Source organism: Triturus cristatus, chromosome 1_1, assembly GCF_964204655.1.
Source record: "Triturus cristatus chromosome 1_1, aTriCri1.1, whole genome shotgun sequence".
Classification (NCBI taxonomy): Eukaryota; Metazoa; Chordata; class Amphibia; order Caudata; family Salamandridae; genus Triturus; species Triturus cristatus.
In genome coordinates this window covers 75004337-75029588 of record NC_140579.1, presented here as the reverse complement: position 1 = coordinate 75029588, position 25252 = coordinate 75004337, and positions in this window count along the sequence as shown.

Genomic DNA, 25252 nt, shown 5'->3' with positions numbered 1-25252 from the left:
GAACCAATTTTTTTTCAATTTCAAAGCTTTATTCGACAGCTGTCATAAAAGCAAGTATACATCCTATACACAACACTATAAATACTACAAGATAAAATTCATTATTTTATAAAAACTCATTAAACCATGAAGCTGTCAGTTACAAGGATTAAAAAATTTTAAGCAACGGTAAATTAAAACAATTCAAAAAAGAACATGATTATAAAAATTAGTCTTACATTATTTGATGTCATAAAATTCATTGGCTAGCTTATGGAGGCTTTAAAGTGCGAGTGCGTATGATCCAGGCCCACCCTAAAAATTTTGCGACCGCAATTGCCATACAGGGTGAGCAATCTGATTCAAGAATTCTTAAAGCCTCTGTGGAACTGCGTGTCCCCAGGTTTATACACACTGGTTTTAGCCATTTACGACGGGGGCTAATATACAGGGGACAAACGAACAGCAGATGACCTATGTCCTCATTCAAATCTTTACAACAGTGACACCTAGGTGCCGATTACGATCCGGTAAAAAACGGGTACGAACCGTCGGACGGAGCACATTCCCCGTCCGACGCGTACCCGGTCGTCAAAATATACAAACATGGAATTACGATTCGCACGGAAACACCTTTCCCGTACGAATCGTACAAAACCCCGACCGAACAAAATAAAAGTACAAATGCGATCCGGGAAAGCGCCGATGTGACGTCGGGACGCACGCAGCCTGCCATTCACGAACCAGGAATTACGATTCGCACCGACGTCATCCCGCACGGTGAATATTTTCCGGCTGCCAAAAACTGCCGGGAAATCAGGAAGACGCGAACAAGGAGGACCCGTACGCGACGGACAGACAGGACGACGCGAACAAAGAGGACCTGTACGCGACGGACAGACATGGACCCGAACCTACGTGTCATCCCGGCCCTCATAGCAGTCGACCTCCTCTACAGGTTACGACGCAGACGCCGCAGAAGGTCAGAACAACACCCATGGGCAAAGGGGGGGGGGGCAGGGGCAGGACACATAACCCCCACCCAAGTCACACAGCACACATGCCCTGGACATACCTGACCCTCAGGCCCTGGTCACTACGAGGGGGTGGGGGCGTGTCCAGCCAAGCCAGCGACCGCCACAACGGAAGTTCTTCACGACGCGAACCGGCAACACAACCATACAGGTACGTCCCGTACCCACGCCTTAAGAGCGTGGGTACGAGTCGTACCACGCCCACACCTACGTCACCCCAACAATTGCGGGACGGCACGTACCCACGTGGCAAAGGCCTGGGGATGGCCCGCACAGGCATTCCACAGCGTGGGTACGGCAATGTACGGACCGTACCTCCACCCGCGTATGCATGGAGCGTACCCCCCACCCCAACAGTGTAAGTACGACACGTACCCCCACCCGCGTACGTACGGAGCGTACCCCCCACCCCAACAGTGTAAGTACAACACATACCCCCACCCGCGTACGTACGGAGCGTACCCCCCACCCCAACAGTGTAAGTACGACCTGTACCCTCACCCGCGTACGCATGGAGCGTACCCCCCACCCCAACAGTGTAAGTACGACACGTACCCCCACCCGCGTACGTACGGAGCGTACCCCCCACCCCAACAGTGTAAGTACAACAAGTACCCCCACCCGCGTACGTACGGAGCGTACCCCCCACCCCAACAGTGTAAGTATGACCCGTACCCCCACCCGCGTACGTATGGAGCGTACCCCCCACCCCAACAGTGTAAGTACGACCCGTACCCTCACCCGCGTATGCATGGAGCGTACCCCCCACCCCAACAGTGTAAGTACGACACGTACCCCCACCCACGTACGTATGGAGCGTACCCCCCACCCCAACAGTGTAAGTACGACACGTACCCTCACCCACGTATGCATGGAGCGAACCCCCACCCCAACAGTGTAAGTACGACCCGTACCCTCACCCGCGTATGCATGGAGCGAACCCACACCCGTGTATGTTCGAAGCATACATATTGTGAATTAGGAGGGGTGTGTGCAGAGTCCCCCCAGCAGTGCCCAGACATATGAGGGGTGGGTGCCTATCACTCCCAGCAGTGCCCAGAGACAGGAGGGGTGCGTGCAGAGTCCCCCCAGCAGTGCCCAGAGACAGGAGGGGTGGGTGCCTTTCACTCCCAGCAGTGCCCAGAGACAGGAGGGGTGTGTGCAGAGTCCCCCCAGCAGTGCCCAGAGACAGGAGGGGTGGGTGCCTATCACTCCCAGCAGTGCCCAGAGACAGGAGGGGTGGGTGCAGAGTCCTCCCAGCAGTGCCCAGAGACAGGAGGGGTGTGTGCAGAGTCCCCCAGCAGTGCCCAGAGACAGGAGGGGTGGGTGCCTATCACTCCCAGCAGTGCCCAGAGACAGGAGGGGTGGGTGCAGAGTCCTCCCAGCAGTGCCCAGACACAGGAGGGGTGTGTGCAGAGTCCCCCCAGCAGTGCCCAGAGACAGGAGGGGTGGGTGCCTATCACTCCCAGCAGTGCCCAGAGACAGGAGGGGTGTGTGCAGAGTCCCCCCAGCAGTGCCCAGAGACAGGAGGGGTGGGTGCCTATCACTCCCAGCAGTGCCCAGAGACAGGAGGGGTGGGTGCAGAGTCCTCCCAGCAGTGCCCAGAGACAGGAGGGGTGTGTGCAGAGTCCCCCCAGCAGTGCCCAGAGACAGGAGGGGTGGGTGCCTATCACTCCCAGCAGTGCCCAGAGACAGGAGGGGTGGGTGCAGAGTCCTCCCAGCAGTGCCCAGACACAGGAGGGGTGTGTGCAGAGTCCCCCCAGCAGTGCCCAGAGACAGGAGGGATGGGTGCCTATCACTCCCAGCAGTGCCCAGAGACAGGAGGGGTGTGTGCAGAGTCCCCCCAGCTGTGCCCAGAGACAGGAGGGGTGGGTGCCTATCACTCCCAGCAGTGCCCAGAGACAGGAGGGGTGTGTGCAGAGTCCCCCCAGCAGTGCCCAGAGACAGGAGGGGTGTGTGCAGAGTCCCCCCAGCAGTGCCCAGACATATGAGGGGTGGGTGCCTATCACTCCCAGCAGTGCCCAGAGACAGGAGGGGTGTGTGCAGAGTCCCCCCAGCAGTGCCCAGAGACAGGAGGGGTGTGTGCAGAGTCCCCCCAGCAGTAACCAGACATATGAGGGGTGGGTGCCTATCACTCCCAGCAGTGCCCAGAGACAGGAGGGGTGTGTGCAGAGTCCCCCCAGCAGTGCCCAGAGACAGGAGAGGTGGGTGCCTATCACTCCCAGCAGTGCCCAGAGACAGGAGGGGTGGGTGCAGAGTCCTCCCAGCAGTGCCCAGAGACAGGAGGGGTGTGTGCAGAGTCCCCCCAGCAGTGCCCAGAGACAGGAGGGGTGGGTGCCTAACACTCCCAGCAGTGCCCATGGAACGCAAAGGGTGGAGTAGCCACAGATACCATGCCCACAAATGTCAGTCAGGTGCACAAAGACCCTGCAGTACATGTACCACATGTGTGCGAGGCTGGGAGTATACGCATGCATAGCGCCGAAAAGAAAACATGTCCACATGAAGTCATGTCAATAGTCCACACACACAAGTACTATGACTACCAAGGATGCCACGAATGATGCAGGTGGAGACATCGCTCAGCATGCATGTGCAAAGTTGAAGGAGTCCGTCACACACCCAGCTGATGTAGACACAGCTCAGCACCACATATTGGGAACACCCTGCAGGGAAGATGTCAGGGTACACAGAGGAAGGAATACACCTTGGGACAATTTCACCATGCAGCAACTGCGTACATGGACAGAGAAAACTAGCTAACACCGTGTGATGGCACACAGATACCAGGGTCCCCCCTATGACCAGCACACTACTACATTTCCCACACACCCAACACATGATTACCACCCAAAATCAGGTCGCAGCCCCACCAACAGCAACATCAGAAAAGCAGTAGTGTTCAAAGGAAACAAAAATGGCTTTAATCAGCATGATCTTAAATAGTGTGTTAGTAGAAACAAGTATCAGCGCCTACAGAAACAAAGAACAACCCACTAGCAGACCACATAGAAGCCAGCGCAAACCACAGAAAGGAGCTCTTCAACATTGTGAAGGGGTTCTCTGATCCCGCAGCCAACACGAACGACATCACCCCCTCCTAAAAACTGTGTGACACTCTGGCAAACTTCTTCCATGACAATACAAGCCACAATCGCCAACATGAACTCCGTGCAATCGGGAGCACCCACAGACCCCTGTCACCACCACATCTTCAACCTCGGAAGTAGGACGATTAGTGAAGAGCTCAAGAAAGTTCTGAACACCTCTCTGAGGTTCCCTGATGACTGGAAACATGCAGTAGTGAGGCCCCTCCTGAAGAAACTGAAGAACTACCGCCCCTTCTCCCCTTTCCATCAAAAGTTCTCAAGAAAGCAATCAACCAGCAACTCACTGAAAACCTGGAACACAACAATCTCCTGGACCCCTTGCAATACGGATTCCAAGCCAACGACAGCACTGAGACAGCCCTGATCGCAGCCGCTGATGACATCAAGTCTCTCCTAGACAATGGCGAAATCGTAGCCCTATTCTCCTGGACCTACCAGGTGCCTTCGACACCATCTCTCATCACATCCTGATCAACAGACTCCACCACATCGCAATCCAGGGAGATGCCCCTAAATGGATCGCCTCATACCTCACCGTCAGAATCTAGAGAATTTGTCTTCCACAATTCACCACGGAACCCAAGAAGATCATCTGTGGCGTCCCCCAAAGATCATCTCTCAGTCCCACCCTCTTCAACGCCATAGTCAACTTCCACAGATCTATGATGAACGTCACTGACTGGATGAAGGAAAACTGCTTCAAGCCGAATATAGGGCAGATAGAAGTGCTCATCTTTGGGAACAACACCTCACCATGGAACAACACATGGTAGCCTGCATAACTCGACCCATCTCTGACCCAATAGACCACGCCCGCAACCTTGGCATCATCTTGGACAGCAAGCTATCCATGAAGCAACAGGTAAAAGCAGTCTTATCCGTCTGCTTCCACACCCTATGCATGCTCCACAAGATCTTCAGGTGGCTCCCAGTCAACACCAAAAGAACCGTCATGGAGGACCATGTCACCAGCAGGCTGGACTATGGAAACACTCTATGTAGGAATCAACCCAACCTCCTGAAGTGACTAGAGAAAATACATAACTCTGCGGCAAGACTCATCCTCGACCTCCCCAGATGGACCCACATCACACCCCACCTTAAGAAGCTACACTGGCTCCCAATTCAGGGGCAATGCTAGTTCAAGATGCTGACCCATGCATGCAGAGCCCTGAACAACGAAAAACCAGCATATATGAACAAAAGCAGGATATTCCACCAACAAACCAGACACCTATGACCCGTCTCCATCTTCTTCGCAGACGTCACCCTGATCTGTCGAGCCAACAGTGGAGAATGCTCATTCTCACCTCGGGCGGCCAAAGCTTAGACCGACATACCCCATGCACCTCAGGACCACGTCATCACTCCAGCAATTCAGGAGAGAACTTAAGACCTGGTTGTTAGACTGAACATATCACCTGGCAGCAGCTAGCAACCCTAGGGCCTTAAGACGCTCATGGGTGATTTGCTATGCTTTATCAGTGATTGATTGATCGACTGATGTTTACAAGTCTATGTGAAAAACTGGATATTCTGGTGTTCACCAGACTGGAGCCTCTAACGTCTTTGATAAAAGATCCATGTGGGGCAATGCTAGAAATCGTAGGTGCTGAGAGCGAGTCTTTGTTAGCAGACATGCACCATTTCTTGGCTCTCACAGTTTTCCTTTGGCTTTGAAACTGTCATGGGGTAGAAATCTCTCAGCGAGGTAAGTATAGAAGCCATGATGTTGTCAGTTGCATGTTTTTTGTGTTCTCCTTCGAGACTCAATTGTGCAGCAAAGAAGCAAATAATTGTATAAAAGCTGCATCTTTGTCATGCGTATTTGGCATCATAGCTCAGTCCTACAAAGAATATTTTCAAGGCTGCAATCTTTGAAAAAGATCTGTTCTTTTCTTCTTGATGTCCCAGAGGTCGTCAAACTTCCAGCAAGGGAGTCTTGGACCCTAGGCCACAGGTTCAGGTCAGGAAGAAAAACACCCTTTTCTACTTTGTAAAGTTTTCCTTTCCAGACAACTTTCAGCTTTGAGAACAGCTGGAGCAGTTCTAACAGCATGCAGGTAGCTTTGGACTATACCATTTCCCGCTGAAAGGCAATTTTTCTCTCTATGTGCTCCCATACCTGGCGTGTCACGCAGCTTGGTGCTTACTTTCCACCATGTTAAAGAACAGTAGATGTTTCAGCACCCAGGCTAAAGTGCTGCATAGCTAAATACATATTAGGTCCCAAAGGCGAGAGCGATTGCATTGCAAATTCTTGTTTGGTTTGTAAATTGTATGAGGGGGCATGTGGCCCTCCCCTCTGGGCTGATTTCGGCCCCTGCGACCCCATCACCCAGGTCCAAGCGCACTTCAGTGGGAGGGGGACACGAGGCCCCCATCTCAGGACCGATTTTGGCCCCAGGGACCCTATCCTCTGGGGCCCACTGCATTTTACAGGGAGGCATGTGCCCCCCTGAAGAACCGGGCTCTTAGGCCTGGCGGCATCAGGGCACCTGCCTTGTTATACAGAGACACGGAACACTTCTGGATGGCGTCAAAGACCAAATTTATTAGCTGCAGCTCGCACAGTGGTCCTAGAAGTACACAGAAGTAGGTTCTCAGGAGACTGCCCACTTTACTCCGTGGGTCCCCATCTTTTATACACAATATTCACATTAAGAGGGATACGCCTACTGCACCAAATTCTAGCCAATAGCAAACGTTTAAAAACAAGTTTCATATAGCAAAAATGCAATTTACAGCAGCCCAAACCCAAAAGTTAATCAACAGGTGAGTCCCAAATTCAATCTCCAGAAGCATGACAAACTTCATAATTGGGAATAGTATCCGTGTAATGAAAATAGTGTAAGAAAGGAACAGTGAAGGCTGATGAACAAGATAAAGCAGAAAAAGAATACTTGAGGTTAACCAATAGGTCAAACATGGATTAACGAGTTCAGACAAGGATCAATTGAGGAGATTGGTTTCCTAAAACTAATTGCACTGCCGGAGAAGGACCTAGTTAATGTATACACAGGTCGAGAGGACAAGGACATTTCGTTCGCCAATATATCTTTGTGAGCCTACGTGAAGGCAACACAAAATGGCGCTGAAATACAAAATGGAGTCAAAATTCACAGAACCTCACCCCCTTGGGCAGATTTCGGCCTCGAGGTCCCCATTCCCCGGGGTCTGTTATGCTTGCTTCGGGGAGGCGGGGAAGTCGGGCCACAGTGCACTTTTCAGGGGGAGAGACGGCACGCAGCCCCCTCCCAGGGCCGATTCCATTTCCAGGGACCCCTTCCCCTGGGACACGGTGTGCTTGTTTGGGGAAGAGGGGCACGTGGCCGCCCTCCCATGCCCATTTCAGCCCGAGAGACCTCATTCCATGGGGTCAGGCAGACGTTTTAAGGGGAGTTTGGCTCTGGGACCCCATCCCCTGGGGCCCAGCACCATTTAGAAGTGACAAACGCATGCCCTCCACGGGTCGTTTTCAGCCCCAGGGATCCCATCCCTGGGGCCTGGCGTTAATATTAGGGTGAAGGGGACAAGCCGCTCCCCTACCTGGCCTGATTTCAGTCCTGGGGCACCCATCTCCCAGGCCCGGCCCCATCTGCCGGGGCCAGCATAACTGTGAAGGAGAGTGGGCAATCGGCACCCTCCCCAGGTCACCTTTGGCTCTGGGTGCCCTATCCCACAGGGCCCGGCATAAGTGGGAAGAGGAAAGGGGCACGCGGACCACTCCCGTGCTGATTTCAGCCTCGGGGAGTGGACCCCTGGGGCCCACTGCATTTTACAGAGGGAGGGGCACGCAGCCCCTCCTACTTTGGGCTGATTTTGGCCCTGGGGACTACATCTCTGGAGCCCAGCTTTATTATCAGTGGGAGAGAGGCACAAATGCCCCCTCCTCAGGCCAACTTTGGCCCTGGGGAGCCTATTCAAGGTGAGTGCCTTGGTAGCTACCCAGGGCACCCACCACACTGTTGTTTGCTGCCGAGGGGGCTCTTGTGGCTCCAGCCAGCTCCCCTCATTCAGTGGGAGCCGGCATTGCTCCCACCCACAGGGAGCAGCTAATAATGCTGCTCACTGTGGCCAAACATAATATTTTGATCTGTTTCCCTGCCTGCATCACTGCGGGCAGGGAAACAGATTTAAAGACAAGCCTGTCTACGCCTGTCTGTGCCCGTCTGCGCCCATCTGCGCCTGGACCATGCTCAGCGCCATAGACCCTGAATCTCGGACCCCCCACCGATACATGCCAATCCCTCCTCCTCCTCAACATAGGCCACCACGCCACCTGCCATCTCGCATCACTGAAGAACACCTAAGGAACCTTCTCCTGCCGAATCTGCAGTTACACCCTTGCCCACCTCCACACGCCAGCTCCTCTCGCCGCCCAGCCGATCAACAGTGCACTCAACCGGATCAGCTGCATCCTCCTCAACATGCGCTTCCTCCACAAACACGCCACAGAAACCTGGGACCTCATTGCCACCACCTCTCCTGACATCGCCGTCCTCACAGAATCCTGGACTAACCCCATCTCTGGCCCGGACATTACCACCGGCAGCCCGATGGCTACAAAATCACCCGCAAGGACCGTCCCAACCGACAAGGAGGAGGCAACAGAATGAGCATACAGAAAACAAGCAGCTTTTGTTTGCGGTGTTTGAGATTTTCGTGCTATTTGTGACGTTAACTGTGTCTCCATGTCAAATGTAATTATGCATAACTTTGCATAATTTTTCTGAAATCTAACCTAATTACACAAAATAAATTTATGTCAATTTCCCACACTCCTATCAAAAATACCTTTGTCAAAACAGCTCTTTTTACTTTGCAGATTAATTACGTAAAGGAAGAACTTTGCCGCATTGCAAAGTTTAGAAGAATTGTAAATAGAATTTCCTGAACATTCAGAGGTTACATCATTTATCTTTGAACCCTGGGAACAACCCTGGGAAAAATAAGCGATTTACAAATTGCACTCAGTCGAATACTCAGGCCTGATTCACACAAAAGTAAAAGTCAGATATGTTACTACTACATTTGAGGCACATTGGTTACTTTTTGAAAATCACTGGGATTCTGAGAAGTACCTCATAAAAGATGTAAAATGTGTAGGTTCCACAAAAGAACTAAAAATAGCATAATTTATTAAGTCTTTTTTTCCCAGAGGTCAAAATTCCGCAAACATAAATAATGCAGAAAACAGTATCCACATGATTTTTTTTCTTTACCTGCAAAATATTATTGTCCATCCACATAGCCCTTCTGCTATGCACAAGGAGTATTCGTTCGACTCTCCCACCCTGAAAATAGACTTACTCTTCTTGCTTACTCAGGAGGGAATGTGTATTTTCTGCAACCAAAATAGATGAAATCCGCAGTTTTTCCCCATACTATTCTACGGTGTTTTTTTGTGTACCTTGGTTTGGGCTTCTAGTGAGGCGTCTATGTGAAGTGGGCTCTAATCTAAAACAAACAGGCAGGTACGACAAAGTCAGGTTGTGAAATAAGAACTGGAATAAGAAAAGTGCGTAGGTGAGGATAAATGTTATGTGTGTACAGATTGAAATGTGTCTACAAAACAATAAAGATTCTTTAAATGTCGACAGAGGTTTACTATGTTGTGAGGAGCTGACCTGGTATATGATGTACACTAATGTAAGTGGGCACCTTGCACCAATACAGACGACCCTTTTGGTGATTTAAGAGGTCTCAGACAACCTTAGAAAGCTATCCAAGTATTAGCTGTGGAGAGCAGCCTCAGGCTTAGTCTTGAAAGAAAGCAGCTTGTTTTACTAGAATGCAATCATATCGTGTAAATTAAATGACAAAGAACCACACAAGGTATTTATAAAAATATGTATTTATTATATAATACTCTCTAGTACGTTCCAGTATCCCGTATACGGAGATTTACACAAAGCACACAATACTATAGCAAAGACATCACAGTAAATAGCACTTATACAGAGTGGGCCCCAGGAGGGGACCAAACCATATACTATGAAAGTGGTATAAGAAACAGGATTCGAGTCAGGACGATATTGAGAGGATGTAAAATCGCTGGGACCCCAAGGAGCCAACCAAGGTGAGTAAATAGGGACCCCACAGAAGACGCGGGCAGTGTCAGAACATGGCCACGGGCTCTGTACAACTCTACGAGTAAGTCACGTGTGGATTTTTAAAGATTAAGGACCCTTTCCAGTGGACCCTGAAGAAACCCTGTGGAAGACAGAAGGTTGAGGTGGCGCCGGAAACCGCTGTCGAACCTAATGGAGGACTTCTGGAAAGTGCCGCTGCTGGAAGAGGAGAAAGTGTCTGTGGGAATCCAAATGTGAATTCTTGATGAAGGGTACCTGAAAGCAGAGGGGACAGAGTGTGGGTCACTTGGCAGTGACCAGGGGCTCGGTAGATGAATGCCCACCGATGTCAGATGCTTCAGGATAGATTTCGACGACCTTGACTCTGCAGCAGTGAGGACCAGGCGATGCTGAGGATGACCAGGAGCCAGATACGAGCTCTCCCTCGAAGGATTTTGAGTCCTGAGGGGTCAGGAAGTCAGGAAGTTTCAAGAAGAGGACCAGCAAGGGCCAGGGGACTCACCTCAAGCAGGGGAGTCAGGGCAAGTCCAGAGCAATCAGGGAAGCCCAAGAAGGCATAGTTGACCCTCCACAGGACCCTCAGCTTGGAGGCACTGGAGTCGCTGGAGGACCTCTGGCAGCTTTATAAAACAGCAGGCCACGTAGCACACTGTGTGATATGGCTGAAGATCTTTGCAGGAGATGTTGCCAGAGGTTGGGACTACTAGGAGCCCAATGTACTTGTCACTAAGTTACCAACAAGCATATGCACTTGCACTTGCAAAAGTATATGGTGCACAGGGGTTTGGCGAATGCAGCCCCTACGTGGGATTCTGACCTCAAACTCAGTGAGAGGGCAGTTCGGGCCTTGGGAGACATAGATAGCCACCACCTGTGTTGTTGAACTCTTCGGAGTCTGCAGGAGCTCTGGATCAGCAGGCCAGTCAGCAATGTTTCCGTGCCTGAAAATGCAGGGGTGTGACTCCTTCACTCCAAGGGAGATTATCTTCAGGTGTCTTGGATGCTTCACAGGCCCTACACGGATCCTGTATGGTGTACAGACACAGACGAGGCAGCAGACTGAAAGGGAGATGAAGTCAGGCCCAAATGAAGTCCAGCGAAGTCCAGAGTGCCCAGAAAGTAGAAGTGCAGTGGTTTCAGTTTTGAATATTGTCCACGATGAATCTAGGGACCTACACCTGGGTAAGCCCTTAAGTACCCTAAGGAAAGGGTTGGGAAGATTCAATGGACCCTCCCAGGGGAGAGTCTGGACAGAGGGGACATTACTCCCATGTTCTTTGTCCAGTTTCGCGCCAGAGTGGGAGCCAACACCTCCCAGGACTGGTTTGAACTGGACTATGCACAGGGACACCAAATGTGCCCTTCATGCAGACTTTAAAAAAAAAATCTTTTTATTGAACAAAAGAAGAAACAGAGAAAATAAGCTTCAGAGACATAGCCTACATGGACATATATAGTGCCGGTAGTCAAATATCACAAAAATCTCATCTTGTAACAGGTTCCCATCTTCAGGCACATGTTGCGATCACCAAGACACTACCAGACATAATAATTAGCCCCTTTTACATTGAAAAGCTTTTGGACGCACCTCAGGACCCCGCCCCCTGACCTCTATACACTTATCAAGTCCCTCATATCCTATCCCATTTGCGGGGGCAGCCTCGGCTTTGGTAGATCACTTGTTCAGCCATACAGCACCAGTCCATGTCGCTTTTCCAAGCATCAAGTGTTGGGGCTTCAGCTGACCCCCACGCTGGGCAATATTCCTCTTGGCGACCCCCCCCTGCCAAGGTCAGCCAGGTTTTGGCCCACTGTGATCAAGTAATCTCTCCAGTGACTCCCAAAATGTGCCATTGTGCCTCCAGCGGGACCCTTTTTCCCACCACTGCCACCATAATGTGGGTTAGACCCATTCAATACCTTTGAATCTTGGTGCAGGACCACAGTATGTGAAAAAATGACCCCCTCTCACTGCACTCTCTCGCGCACAATTCAGACACACAACCGCAAATGCGGAATTGAACCATTCGAGAGGCATAAGATCTATGGCGAATGTGAAGTTAAACAAGCTTGAAGCGCGCTCTGATAGCTATTTCTCTGGGGCATTGTAAGGCCTCCACCCAGTCGTCATCCTCCGGCAGCTCCACATCAGATTCCCAGTCCTTCCTCAAGGACCCCAGGCAATCAGGGGAGTTATTCATGAGTTAGGGATACCGCTTTGTCAATCATGGGGTCTAGGAGAAGCCTATCCTCCAGAGGAGAGTATTCTGGCAAATCAGTCCCCTCTTTCAGATGACAGTGAAGCGCATGTCGCAGTTGCTGGTATCTAAGGAATTTCACATCGGCATTTGAAAGTCCTCCCTCAGAGTGTCGAATGCAATCATTTTACCTCCTTTCCAGACATCTCCCAGTAAATCAATTCCTATGAGGCTACATTTCCGGAAGCCCTGAAGTCGTTGCAATTCTTTCAGAAAATCTTCCTTCCACAGTGGTGTCTGTTCCGTGAGTATAGCCACCCAGCCTGTCATTGTAGTTGCATTTTGCCAAATGTCAAGAACTATCTTTGTGCTTGTCGGGAGGTATGCACTGCGCTGACCCTTACGATATAGCTCCGTCAGATTGCTGCCGTTGTTGAATGCCAATCGGTCCACCCTATATGCGGGTTTCTCTCGAGGGTAAAAGACCCATCTATTGATATTAATAAGTGAAGTGTGGCTCAATGGTTAGAGTGGCAGACCTCGATGCAGAGCACTGGTCCGGGACCAGGGTTCGATTTCTGACGCGGCAGGGTCTCGGGCTATAAATTCCTCGGACCTGATATTCTTGCCTCAGTGCCTATTCTAATCATGGGTCCCACGTTGCAACTCTGGGCAATAGCTTGCTTAGTCTCCACAACGGCCCCAACAGCGCTGGGATGCCTGGCTTCACCATGGGGGTGCCCAGGAGTGGACACTTCACACGGATAGCCAGGAAGGGTTCCTACAGTGGTATGAGTACAGCGCTGAGATACCCCCAGGGGTGATTTGGCGCTATATAAGCACATACACATTTACACATTTACATTTACCACCTCCCCATAACAACTTGCGCTGTTCTGATTCAACTGCTTTAAAGAACGTCTTATGAATCCGATATGGGGTGTTCTGGACAGTGTACAGTATGCGTGGTAGGGCCATCATCTTAAAAAGGACAACTCTGCCCAAAAGAGAGACGGGAAGCCCCCTCCAGTGAGCCGTGTCTTCTCGTAATCTACTAAGTTGCGCTAGCAAATTTATTTGCGTGAACTCATCCTCTGACTTCGTTATCCACATACCCAGGTATTTGAACATATCCTTGAGCACTAGTTCTGAGCACGCAGACATTAAGACTGGGGGATCGCCCACCAGGGAGAATACAAGGGATTTATCCCAATTGATGGAATAACTATAATATGAGCCAAAAGACCGTATTATATGAATAAGCCTGTGGAATGTTTGGCGGGGCCTAAGAGCATAGAGGAGGATATCATCCGCATAGAGGGATATGCTTTCTTCCTAGCCCCCCCACCCTTCCCCGATATCAATGCCTCTCACCAGCAGGTCCCCTCGTATCCAGGCAGTCAGAGGTTCTAGCGCCAGCGCGAATAGCATTGGTGACAGTGGGTTCTGTCGCGTGCCCCTGTGGAGTGCGAAGGCCCTGGATATAGTCCCATTGACACTGACTCGCGCCATTGGAGCAGTGTATAGTAGCCGTATCCACTTTTGCAGAGACGGGCTTATGCCTGCCCTGTCCAAAACATTGAATAGATATGTACATTCAATACTGTCGAAAGCTAGCCTCGCATCCAATGAGAGGAGGGCCGCGGGTGCGTCTGGGCCATGTGCAATACCCTGTATAGGCGTCGCAAGTTAAGCCTGGTGCTCCTATGTGGTATAAAGCCAGACTGATCTGGGTGAATCAGGGATTGATTGTATTATCAGGTTCAACCGATTGGAAATGATCGTGGCCAGTACTTTAGCTTCAAAATTCAGAAGAGAGATAGACCTATAAGAGCTACAAACGTCATGGGGTTTGCCTTTTTTGAGGAGAACCATTATGGTCGCCATTCTCACATCTTCAGAGAGTTGGCTGTCGTCTCTTGCTTCTAGGAACAGGTTAAGCATGTGTGGGATGAGCCTTCCTGCCACACATTTGAACATCTCTGTGGGGTGCCCATTCGGACCACCGCTTTCCCAGATTGTAAATCGTGCATGGCATTTTCTACCTCCTCTATAGAAAAGTCCAAATTCAGCACCTCCCTATCCTCCGTCTCAAGGGCCAGCAGAGGCACGTCCTTCAGGTAGTCAAAACAATCGGACTCCCCCTGCGTGGACTGTGATTGGTAAATGCCCTCATAATATTTGAAAAGCGACTTCCGATAGATCCGCACCTGTCCTACCCTGTACCCCCTCAGCGGTCCTAATCTGGGATACCCAATTACGACATTTATTCCTCTTTTACAGCCAAGCAATCAGTTTGTTTGCCTTATCGCCCAGATCGTATACTTTCCTCTGTGTGGCAATTGCATGTGCACGGGCAGCATTTTTCTTCTAGATCCCATAGAGCTTTTTGCTTTAGTTTGAGATCGTGTTTGAGTCTAGAGACTCCCCCTGGGTCTGCGCCCAGTGTACGCTCCAAGGTCAGTATCTCTTGCTTGAGATTTTCACACTGCACGCATTTCTCTTTGCGTAGAGCACCAATAGTAGCCTGCACAAAACCCCTGGCCACCACCTTGTATGCCTCCCAAAGAACGCAATCGCACCGATCCAGTGTTTTCAATAAAATATTGTTCCGTGCATTTCCTGAAGCGCTCTCTGAACTCCTGGTCACAAAAGAGGAAAGGATCTAGCCTTGGTGGAAGAGACAAGTCACGGACCGGCCCTTACATCTGTACCTCTACTGGAGAATTGTCCGATATCCCTCGCGCTATGTGACACCCTCCCTAGAAGAGACCCTCTGAGGTAGTATGCGTAAAAATGTAATCCAGCTGGGAGCCAGTCCCATGAGCCGCCGAAATGTGGGTATATTGTCTTGCCCTGGGGTTGCGGCACCTCCAGAGGTCCACCAGTCCCATTGTTCCAGCGGACGTGTGCAGTGGTCGGGGACTCCGTGAACCGGGGGGAAGTGCATCCCTGTCTCTGTCCGGAGCAATCGTATCGTTCATGTCCCCCCATAAGAACAAAATCCCCTGTGGAAGTTCAAGTAGTAGCTTGCTAAGGTCCAGGAGTGTGATCTTTTGCAGTTGCGGGGGAATATATACAGAGCAAAAATTCGCAATTTGGCCCTCCCAAACCCCAGACAGAGCCTAATAACGACCCATGTGGTCACACCAAGTGCGATGTACTACAAAAGGTATAGAATGTTTAGTGAGTTTGGCCATGCCCCTGGATCCGTTGTGAAGCCCGCGTGTGCACGGAGTGTGTAGCCATATCGACAGTGGCGGCTGGTTACATTTGAAAGTGGTGAGGCGTAAAACAATAGCCGTACTGCAATGTTGTGAACGAGCGAGTGAACCGGAACCTCCTACGGGGGGGTTCTGGGGGTTTGTCCCCGCCGAGAAAATTTTGAAAAAAAGAGTGGGCAAATGGTGCATTTTCAAGCAAATTTGAGATAGCAGGAAGGTTAATAAAGCACGTTGTGTATGATTGCATAAGTACATGTTTTCACTAAGGGAATTTTATGTGAACTGTTTGTTTGCAGCAATGGTGGGATTGCTCAGATTTTCAAATGCTTTCTTTTTCTCAAAGAAAGCTCGGAAGAAAAGATTTGTTCTGATTATTTACACTCTGATGAGCAGCAGTATCCGTGATCACTGACCATCACCGTGTCATATTTCAAGCAAACAAATCTTCTGGATTCCCATTTCACAGACCCAGAGCCTCACCCACGTCTCTGTGAACTCTGGATGCAATCTGTTCTAAGGGTGGATGCGTGGAGTTCATTTTCCCGACGATTGCACGCATCAATTATTTTTATTTGCATTTGTTTTGGTGAAAGCCTTCTCCTTGCCCATGAGACGCCTCCAGCAAGCCTGAACAAAGATGTATGCTGACACGGACTGTAACTCCGCCCGTAGCTCTGTGAGAAGCAATGGCAACAACTCTCAACAGAACACAGAGTCACTTCACTGCCAATCTCTGAGGACCCCTCACTGGCAATGGGACACAACACAATCTAAAGATTCCAAGTTGGAACTAAAAAAAAAAAAGAAAAAGAAAACATACTACGGGCTATGGAAGGTAGAACTCGATATTACTTTAGTTCCAATGTCGCAGCCTTATCAGTGCCCCTGTGGCTCTCTGCCAACTAGCATTGCATTCAACTGTTCACTAGACACAGCTGAATGACAGCTTGTGCACGCGATGCGTGCAGTGTTCCTCTGCTCTCCCAGGACTGTGGCCAAAACGAAAGGTCTGCTGCTCACCTCAATCCCGCCCGACTGCGCCCTCTGCTGTTGCAGTACTGAAACTCGCCCACAGCTTCGCACATGCATCGGACTCCTCACATTCAGCACTCACTCTGTACCTGCCTGAGACCAAAAACACGACTCTTCTAATGCACCTCAATCCTGGCTTGCACCACCCCCACGGTTTCAATACTGAGGCAACAAGATGCGCCTACATCTGGACCTGCATGTTCCATTGTAGTTGCAGTACTGAGGCCCTCGGGCAGCTCCGCTGATGCACGTCAGCACCAGTCTGCAGCCATCTTGCATTTCTGGCACAAAGGGGTCCGAACAAGGCTCTGATGACTCGCCTCGAGCCCGACCTATCGTGAGCCTGCTCTTCCTATACTCGGACCCTCTTGCGGCTCTGCCGGTGCACGTCAGCACGTCTGCAGCCATCTTGCATTTCTGGCACGCACGAGGGGTCCAAGGCTCTGATGACTCGCCTCGAGCCCGACCTATCGTGAGCCTGCTCTTCCTATACTCGGACCCTCTCGCGGCTCCGCTGATGCATGTCAGCACCAGTCTGCAGCCATCTTGCATTTCTGGCACGAGGGGTCCGAACAAGGCTCAGATGACTCACCTCCAGCCCGACCTATCGTGAGCCTGCTCTTCCTATACTCGGACCTTCTCGCGGCTCAGCTGATGCACGTCAGCACCAGTCTGCAGCCATCTTGCATTTCTGGCATGAGGGGTCCAAGGCTCTGATGACTCGCCCCGAGCCTGACCTATCGTGAGCCTGCTCTTCCTATACTCGGACCCTCTTGCGGCTCCGCTGATGCATGTCAGCACCAGTCTGCAGACATATTGCATTTCTGGCACGAGGGGTCCAAGGCTCTGATGACTCGCCTCGAGCCCGACCTATAGTGAGCCTGCTCTTCCAATACTCGGACCTTCACGCTGCTCCACTTTGCACGTCAGCACCAGTCTGCAGACATATTGCATTTCTGGCACGAGGGGTCCAAGGCTCTTATGACTCGCCTCGAGCCCGACCTATCGTGAGCCTCCAATAATCGGACCCTCTCGCGGCTCTGCTGATTCACGTCAGCACCAGTCTGCAGCCATCTTGCATTTCTGGCATGAGGGGTCCAAGGCTCTGATGATTCGCCTCGAGCCCGACCTATAGTGAGCCTGCTCTTCCTATACTCGGACCCTCTCGCGGCTCCGCTGATGCACGTCAGCACCAGTCTGCAGCCATCTTGCATTTCTGGCATGAGGGGTCCAAGGCTCTGATGATTCGCCTCGAGCCCGACCTATAGTGAGCCTGCTCTTCTTATATTCAGACCCTCTTGCGGCTCAGCTGATGCACGTCAGCACCAGTCTGCAGCCATCTTGCATAGTATCGCCATTGGCACCCCTCAGTCCCCCCTCCAACAAAATACATTACCCAATAATAACACACACTCAGACTGTTTGATTGGGTACAAAACGCTGCAGGTTTATTACATACACCGTTATGTAATATGTGGGTTATCTTACGGGCGATCCAAGGGCAGGCAACCAACTGGGCCGCCTGACCGCCTGATGAGCCGGGTAGCACTGCAGCGAACCCCGCCTTTGCTGCCGTCCAAGTGATTCTCTTCCAGGATCACGTGACCGTTGGTAACTTCTACTCACGCCCCTTCCCGGGGCGGAGTGTAGCATAGCAAACCCCCGGTTGTTCAGGCCCACAACCGCCCGAAGGACTAGCGGGGCGCCGACACGGCTTCAGGGACCCTCCCATGAGGCTCTTCGGATTTGGCTCTGGCACCCCCTATGGTGCCGCGCAGAGGTACCCTTGGTACCGGCCTGCTTCCAGATCGCCCTGTAACTCCGCCTGCAACGAAAAAAGGAAATATTAGAATATTCTCACCCCCACCTTGCCAACCACGCGGGGTAAGCGGTAGGGAGAGATGAGGCGTGCGAGGCGACAAGAGGTCGCTGGCATGGTGGGGTAGGGCTATATAGCCTCCCCCCACACCCGGAGGAGCCCCGGAAGTGACGCCCGTCGCGTCACTTCCGGGCAGGAAAGAGGAGGGGGACACCGGCCGGAGTCCCTACCCCCCCCAGGAGCGGGGGGGCGGGGAGGGATGACCGGTGCCCAGGCGACACTAGGGCGCCGACTGCTCTAGTGGCCCCCTGCGGGGGCCGCGGTCAGCGGCATAGTATCGCCATTGGCACCCCTCAGTCCCCCCTCCAACAAAATACATTACCCAATGATAACACACACTCAGACTGTTTGATTGGGTACAAAATGCTGCAGGTTTATTACATACACCGTTATGTACTATGTGGGTTATCTTACGGGCGATCCAAGGGCAGGCAACCAACTGGGCCGCCTGCCCGCCTGATGAGCCGGGCAGCACTGGGGCGAACCCCGCCTTTGCTGCCGTCCAAGTGATTCTCTTCCAGGATCTCGTGACCATTGGTAACTTCTACTCACGCCCCTTCCCGGGGCGAAGCGTAGCATAGCAAACCGCCGGTTGTTCAGGCCCACAACCGCCCGAAGGACTAGCGGGGCGCCAACACGGCTTCCGGGACCCTCCCATGAGCCTCCTCGGATTTGGCTCTGGCACCCCCTATGGTGCCGCGCAGAGGTACCCTTGGTACCGGCCTTCTTCCAGATCGCCCTGTAACTCCGCCACAGCTCTGGAGGCGGCCACCGTCGCCGCCAGAGCCCCGCACCAAAGCAGCTATAGTCTTACCTGCCACCTCTCCTGTCTGGAGCTTCCTGCAATCCAGATGAAAGAGAACCATCCCTGCTAGTTCTAGATGGCCCCATCTGTATCCCAAGCCCTTGCCGCTATCCTGGGTCAGATGGTGTCTGCTGAAACCAGAGGCCCGTCAGGCCTGGGGAGTTGTGCCAAGAGCAATTCCCCCCATGCGTGAAGTTCCAACTGCTTCACTTGCCTCGGCCCGAGCCAGCTCAGGGCGGGGTGACCACCGGCGCCCAGGCTCGCGAGGCCCCGTTTATTTGCTGGTCGCACCTAGCTGACATTCTCCTAGCACTGGGTGTGCCTGAACCTGCATTCCCCCCTATGGGACAGCAGTCCGCTAGCTAGGTAGGTCGCTGGCATGGTGGGGGAGGGATATATATCCTCCCCCCATGCCCAGAGGAGCCCCGGAAGTGACGCCCGTCGCATCACTTCCGGGCAGGAAAGAGGAGGGGGACACCGGCCGGAGTCCCTACCCCCCCAGGAGGGGGGGACAGGGAGGGGTGACCGGTGCCCAGGTGACACTAGGGCGCTGACCGATCTAGTGGCCCCCTGCGGGGTCCGTGGTCAGCGGCATTTCTGGCACGAGGGGTCCAAGGCTCTGATGACTCACCTCGAGCCCGACCTATCGTGAGCCTGCTCTTCCTATACTCGGACCCTCTTGCGGCTCAGCTGATACACGTCAGCACCAGTCTGCAGCCATCTTGCATTTCTGGCATGAGGGGTCCAAGGCTCTGATGACTCGCCTCGAGCCCGACCTATAGTGAGCCTGCTCTTCCTATACTCGGACCCTCTTGTGGCTCAGCTGATGCACGTCAGCACCAGTCTGCAGCCATCTTGCATTTCCGGCACGAGGGGTCCGAACATGGCTCTGATGATTCGCCTCGAGCCCGACCTATCGTGAGCCTGCTCTTCCTATACTCGGACCTTCTCGCGGCTCAGCTGATGCACGTCAGCACCAGTCTGCAGCCATCTTGCATTTCTGGCACGAGGGGTCCAAGGCTCTGATGACTCGCCCCGAGCCTGACCTATCGTGAGTCTGCTCTTCCTATACTCGGACCCTCTCGCGGCTCCGCTGATGCACGTCAGCACCAGTCTGCAGCCATCTTGCATTTCTGGCACGAGGGGTCCAAGGCTCTGATGACTCGCCCGAGCCTGACCTATAGTGAGCCTGCTCTTCCTATACTCGGACCCTCTTGTGGCTCAGCGGATGCACGTCAGCACCAGTCTGCAGCCATCTTGCATTTCCGGCACGAGGGGTCCGAACAAGGCTCTGATGATTCGCCTCGAGTCCGACCTATCGTGACCCTGCTCTTCCTATACGGACCCTCTCGCGGCTCCGCTGATGCACGTCAGCACCAGTCTGCAGCCATCTTGCATTTCCGGCACGAGGGGTCCATGGCTCTGATGACTCGCCCGAGCATGACCTATCGTGAGTCTGCTCTTCCTATACTCGGACCCTCTCGCGGCTCTGCCGGTGCACCTCAGCCTTGACCTGCAGCAGTTCCTCACGTCCCCTTGCAGCTCTGTCCGGCTGTGCGTGACCTGCGGGTTTTAGCTATTAATCTCCCAACTGTCCGGAATGTTAGCAGCGTCCAGGAATAGCGGCCACATTAGCTGGGTCTTCTGTCCGACTTTCCAGTCCTTCTGTTTCCTCACTGTACTCCCTCTCTCTCTAGCTTTACATTCCCACTCCCATACTTTTTTCTCCTCCCCTCTTTAATCTTTCCTCCTCGCTTCCCTCTCTGCCTTCCTTCTCTTTCCTTGTCCTTTCTTTCTCTTTCTTCAGTCTATTCCTCTGCCCCCTCCCTTCCGCCTCTTATTTTCCTCGTACCTTCTCTCATTTTCAGTTTCTCTCCTTCGCCCTCCTCTCAGCTTTTCCCAGTCTCTTTTGCTGCCCTTCTCAACCCATCGTTGCCTTTCACTTTCTTCAAGCTCTTCCTCCCGATCCGTCTGCCTCTCTCCGCTGGTCCTTTCTACCTTTCTTTCTCCTTGTGTCGTCCCCTCTCTTCTTGTGTCTCCTTTCTAATTATATCTATTTTGCTTCTCCCTCTTCCGCCCCTGCAGCCTCACCTATTTATCTGATAGCTTAGTATACTTTTTGAGCCTCAGGCGATTAGTTAAACCGATATAAACTATGGACTGTTCGCGTTTCCTACAGCAGGCGTGTCACCTAGCAGGCCGAGCTACATTGCGCTTTTAGAGTAAGGGCCAATATTAATTTGCATAGACTGTAGTAAATTAAAAGCACTTGGTTTTTCGGAGAAAGAAAATGCACATTTACCTTCAGTGCTACTTTGCGTTACCGCGGGGCGTCTATAGCTTCAACGAGCTAGCACGTGAGGAAGAAGTAGGTCTGCCGGAGCGAGGTAATGGCTAGGAAGATAATGGCAACCCTTTGATTGTGGCAAGCACTAACAGTAGTCGCGGCTCGCTGGGGGGGGGGGTTGTGCGGGGTGGAGGCTGGGGGAGGGGGAGTTTTAAAATAAATTAAAAAATCCTACCTGAGTAGGTCTGCACCGCCTCGGGTCCGTTGGCGCCTACAGCAACGGAACAGCCGCATCACTGCTGGCAAATGGGTGGCAACCCCACTCAGCCAATCCTGGCGCTGCCAGCAGCGCCAGGATTGACTTACTGCACGGTTACTCTCCGCCCGCCTGCCCATTAGGAGACCAAGGTTTGAGCCTTTGCTCAACCCTCGCTCTCCTAATGGGCATCCGCCAGCCTGTGCAGACACTAGTTCGCATGATTAGGCATGGCGGAAAAATTCGCCGACCTTCCCCAGTCATGCGCACTTCTGGTGCTGCCTTCTGCCCCTGGTCTGACAATCATGTCAGTCAACATGACGTTGGACCGCCCACCCCCTTCAGACTAGTTTACTTAAGTTCAGAGACGCCGAGGGAGCTGAGGGCGCGGGCGGCTTGTGGGGCAACGCCCCAGCGCCCTAATGGACGCACCTCCCCTGCATATCGATTCAGTGCTAAGTAGTTTTTGCCCATAAGGTGCATCTCTTGCAAGAGTACTTTGTCTGGCGAGTGACTCTACAAATATTGTAATACTATAGCATGTTTTATTTTGTCCCCCAGACGTTCCAGGAGAGGATCTTCAACTTTCTAGCGTGTTGTGTGGCCATCTGACAAACCTACAAGTCTCTGTCCCTCGATCCACCCCCACCCACCAATCGGGGCCCACCTCCCTGCGCGCAGCAGAGCCAGGCCTATGGTCTCAAGACACAGACCACTTTTGACGGAGCGCATGTTGTGAAGCGTGAACAATCAAACTTGAAACATAGTAAATACAAATCCCAATATCAACCCCGCCCCCCTGTTACCCACATCCCAAATAGCAGAGAGCCTGTTGCCCGAAAATAGACAACTGATGAAGGGCTGACTTGCACCACCACTCAGAAAACCCTCCCCACAAGCCCACAAACCCATGCCAAAGTAGGTATCATAGCTGAAGCACTCGAATCTACATCTCCTCGAACAATGTTCACCCTTAGATGTCCAGTGAAGCCGGTCTCACCCACCCCTCAGTAGATTTGGTCAATGCTGCCTTGTAGGAACAACAGTACCCCTTACTTACTTTCCGGGATTCGTCTCGTCATTAGCGGGGCTCCTGGAACAAGAGCTCCTGGATCATGACTCTGACCTCTCATCCCATGCATGCCAGGTCGGTGATTCTAGATTGTGGTATCTACTGCACCTCCACTTTGTTTCTCTGCGGTGACTGTGTGGCCAGGGGTGCCCCTCCCTCCAACCATTGATGAACCTCCGCAGGCTTTGTTATTGTTTATAACCTTGAGCTTGGATGGAAAAAGCATTATACATTTTAGTCCTTTCTCCCTGAGGACGCGTTTCACACCATTGAATGTACGTCTCTCCTGTTGCACCTTCAGGGTGAAGTCTGGAAAGAATTGTATGACTGAATTCTTGTAGGGAAGATCACCTCGCACTCTAGCCGCTTGTAGGATTGCGTCCCGGTCCCTTCAGAATCCGAAATATAATTGTGCGGGGAGGATCCCCGGACTTTGGCATGGGGATCGCTGCCCTGTGCTCTCTTTCTACCGTAAAGAAGGTTGATAACCTCTTAGGCTTAAGATGATTCAGAATAATATCATCTATGAAGAGATCCATGCTCGGACCGTCCTCCCCTTTCCGGTACCCCAACGACCATGATCTTGTTGTGTTGGGCCCTCCCTTCGTGGTCTTCCAGCTTAAGGGCCTTTGATTATGTTGGTTAGTCAATTTTGGTACGCGTTCTTCCGATGTACACGTTTTAGATTGAAGTTCTCCTATGTTTGTTTCCGCTGTGGTGACGCGCCCCAAGTTCTTGTGCATGTTTTCTCTCATCCGATTTATTGCAATGGTGGCCTTGTCTATCTTCATCTCCAGGGTTGTACCTAGAGTTTGGATGGCCGACATGATTGCTCCAAGGGATGGCTCAGTCGCCCCCTCTTTATCGCCGGTCGCCCCTTCGGTCGTCAATTGGCGTGGGATCGCATATTTGTCTAGTTTGTTGGATTGCACCAAGGGAGGGGCAGCTTTTGGCTTCGTCATGGCTGCAGTTACGCTGGTGGTCGATACCGTTGTCCAGTTTGACTCCAAAAGTTCCAACCAGCTCCCTGGGGACTATTGAGGGATCGCCCGCGCGCTAGAGTCTCACAGCTGGGCGCAACACGACGAGATCGTCTCAGTCCGTGGCAGATTATGGCTGGGGCAAGGACCCTCCCAGACCACAAGAGCTTCAGCGAACAATGGGGCCTCTCTCGTCTTCAGCTCCCAGGGGGAACCCCAGGGCGAGGATCACACTTACTGCTTGCTAGTTCCGTGACAACGTCCCCAGGTCACACCAACACACGACCCTTCTGGAGAACCGGTCACCTCAAGCTCAAGACTGTCCCCCACTGAGGGTCATGCAGAGGATATCAACGTGATATTCCTGCTTGGCGCACCATTTATTCCGAAGATAGAACGTCCCTGCCATGGGATGTCAAGGGTGTTGGCCTCTGACTGGGCCAGCACGTTACTAGTGTCATAATATTGCAGGCCTAGGGAAGCGCCACGCTTTTCCCTCCTGGTGCACAGCTCCCAGCCACCTGTTGACGCTGGTGCAGGCCTCCACTAGAACCAGCACTGCACTTCTGCAGTAACCATGCAACTCAGCGGTATAGGGCCAGCAGCACTTTAAATGGCAACCCAAGGCTCAGCAATCACGCCTCCTCGGGCCATCTCAGCTGGCAGCTTTCTCCCGCTCTGCCGATGCCATCCGCCGCTCTTGCTCCAGCCTTTCCTTCCGGGGGTTGCGCTGATGCGTCTCACCTCCTTGCAGCAGTCTCGTCGATCACGTGCATCCTCCCTGGGCACTTGGGAACGATCCGGTGGCAGGCCGCGGAAGTCTCTGCCCCCCCAGTGGGAGGCCAAAGGGTCATATATATAGGCCGGCGCTGAGCCCAGCACTCCAGTTCTCTGTTTTGCACTCCCCAGGCTGTGCGCACTGGGCCCAGGCACTCCAACTACGGGACAGTGCTATGGGGTCTGCGTGAGCCGTTTTGAAGCTCCAGCCACAGGATAAAGGACGGATCTTGCAGGCTTTTTGTTCGGGCTCGGGCAGAGCACTCAGACTACACTGCCATCTTGGCTGGTGCCAAGCCAGTCCCCCCATCATGCAGACTTTTAGGCGCTGGCAAGTGCACCCACCCAGCCCCAATATACAAAATCCTGTCTGGGAGGTGGTCACACCTCTCTGTGTCAGGATGCCTATTGTTCTGCCTTCCCCTGCTTGAGCTTGGCTCAGCAGCAGGAGGGCAGAAATGTGTCTCTGGTCGGTAGCAACCATTTTGTGCTGTCCTGGACAAGAAGGCTGGTACCGGGAACAC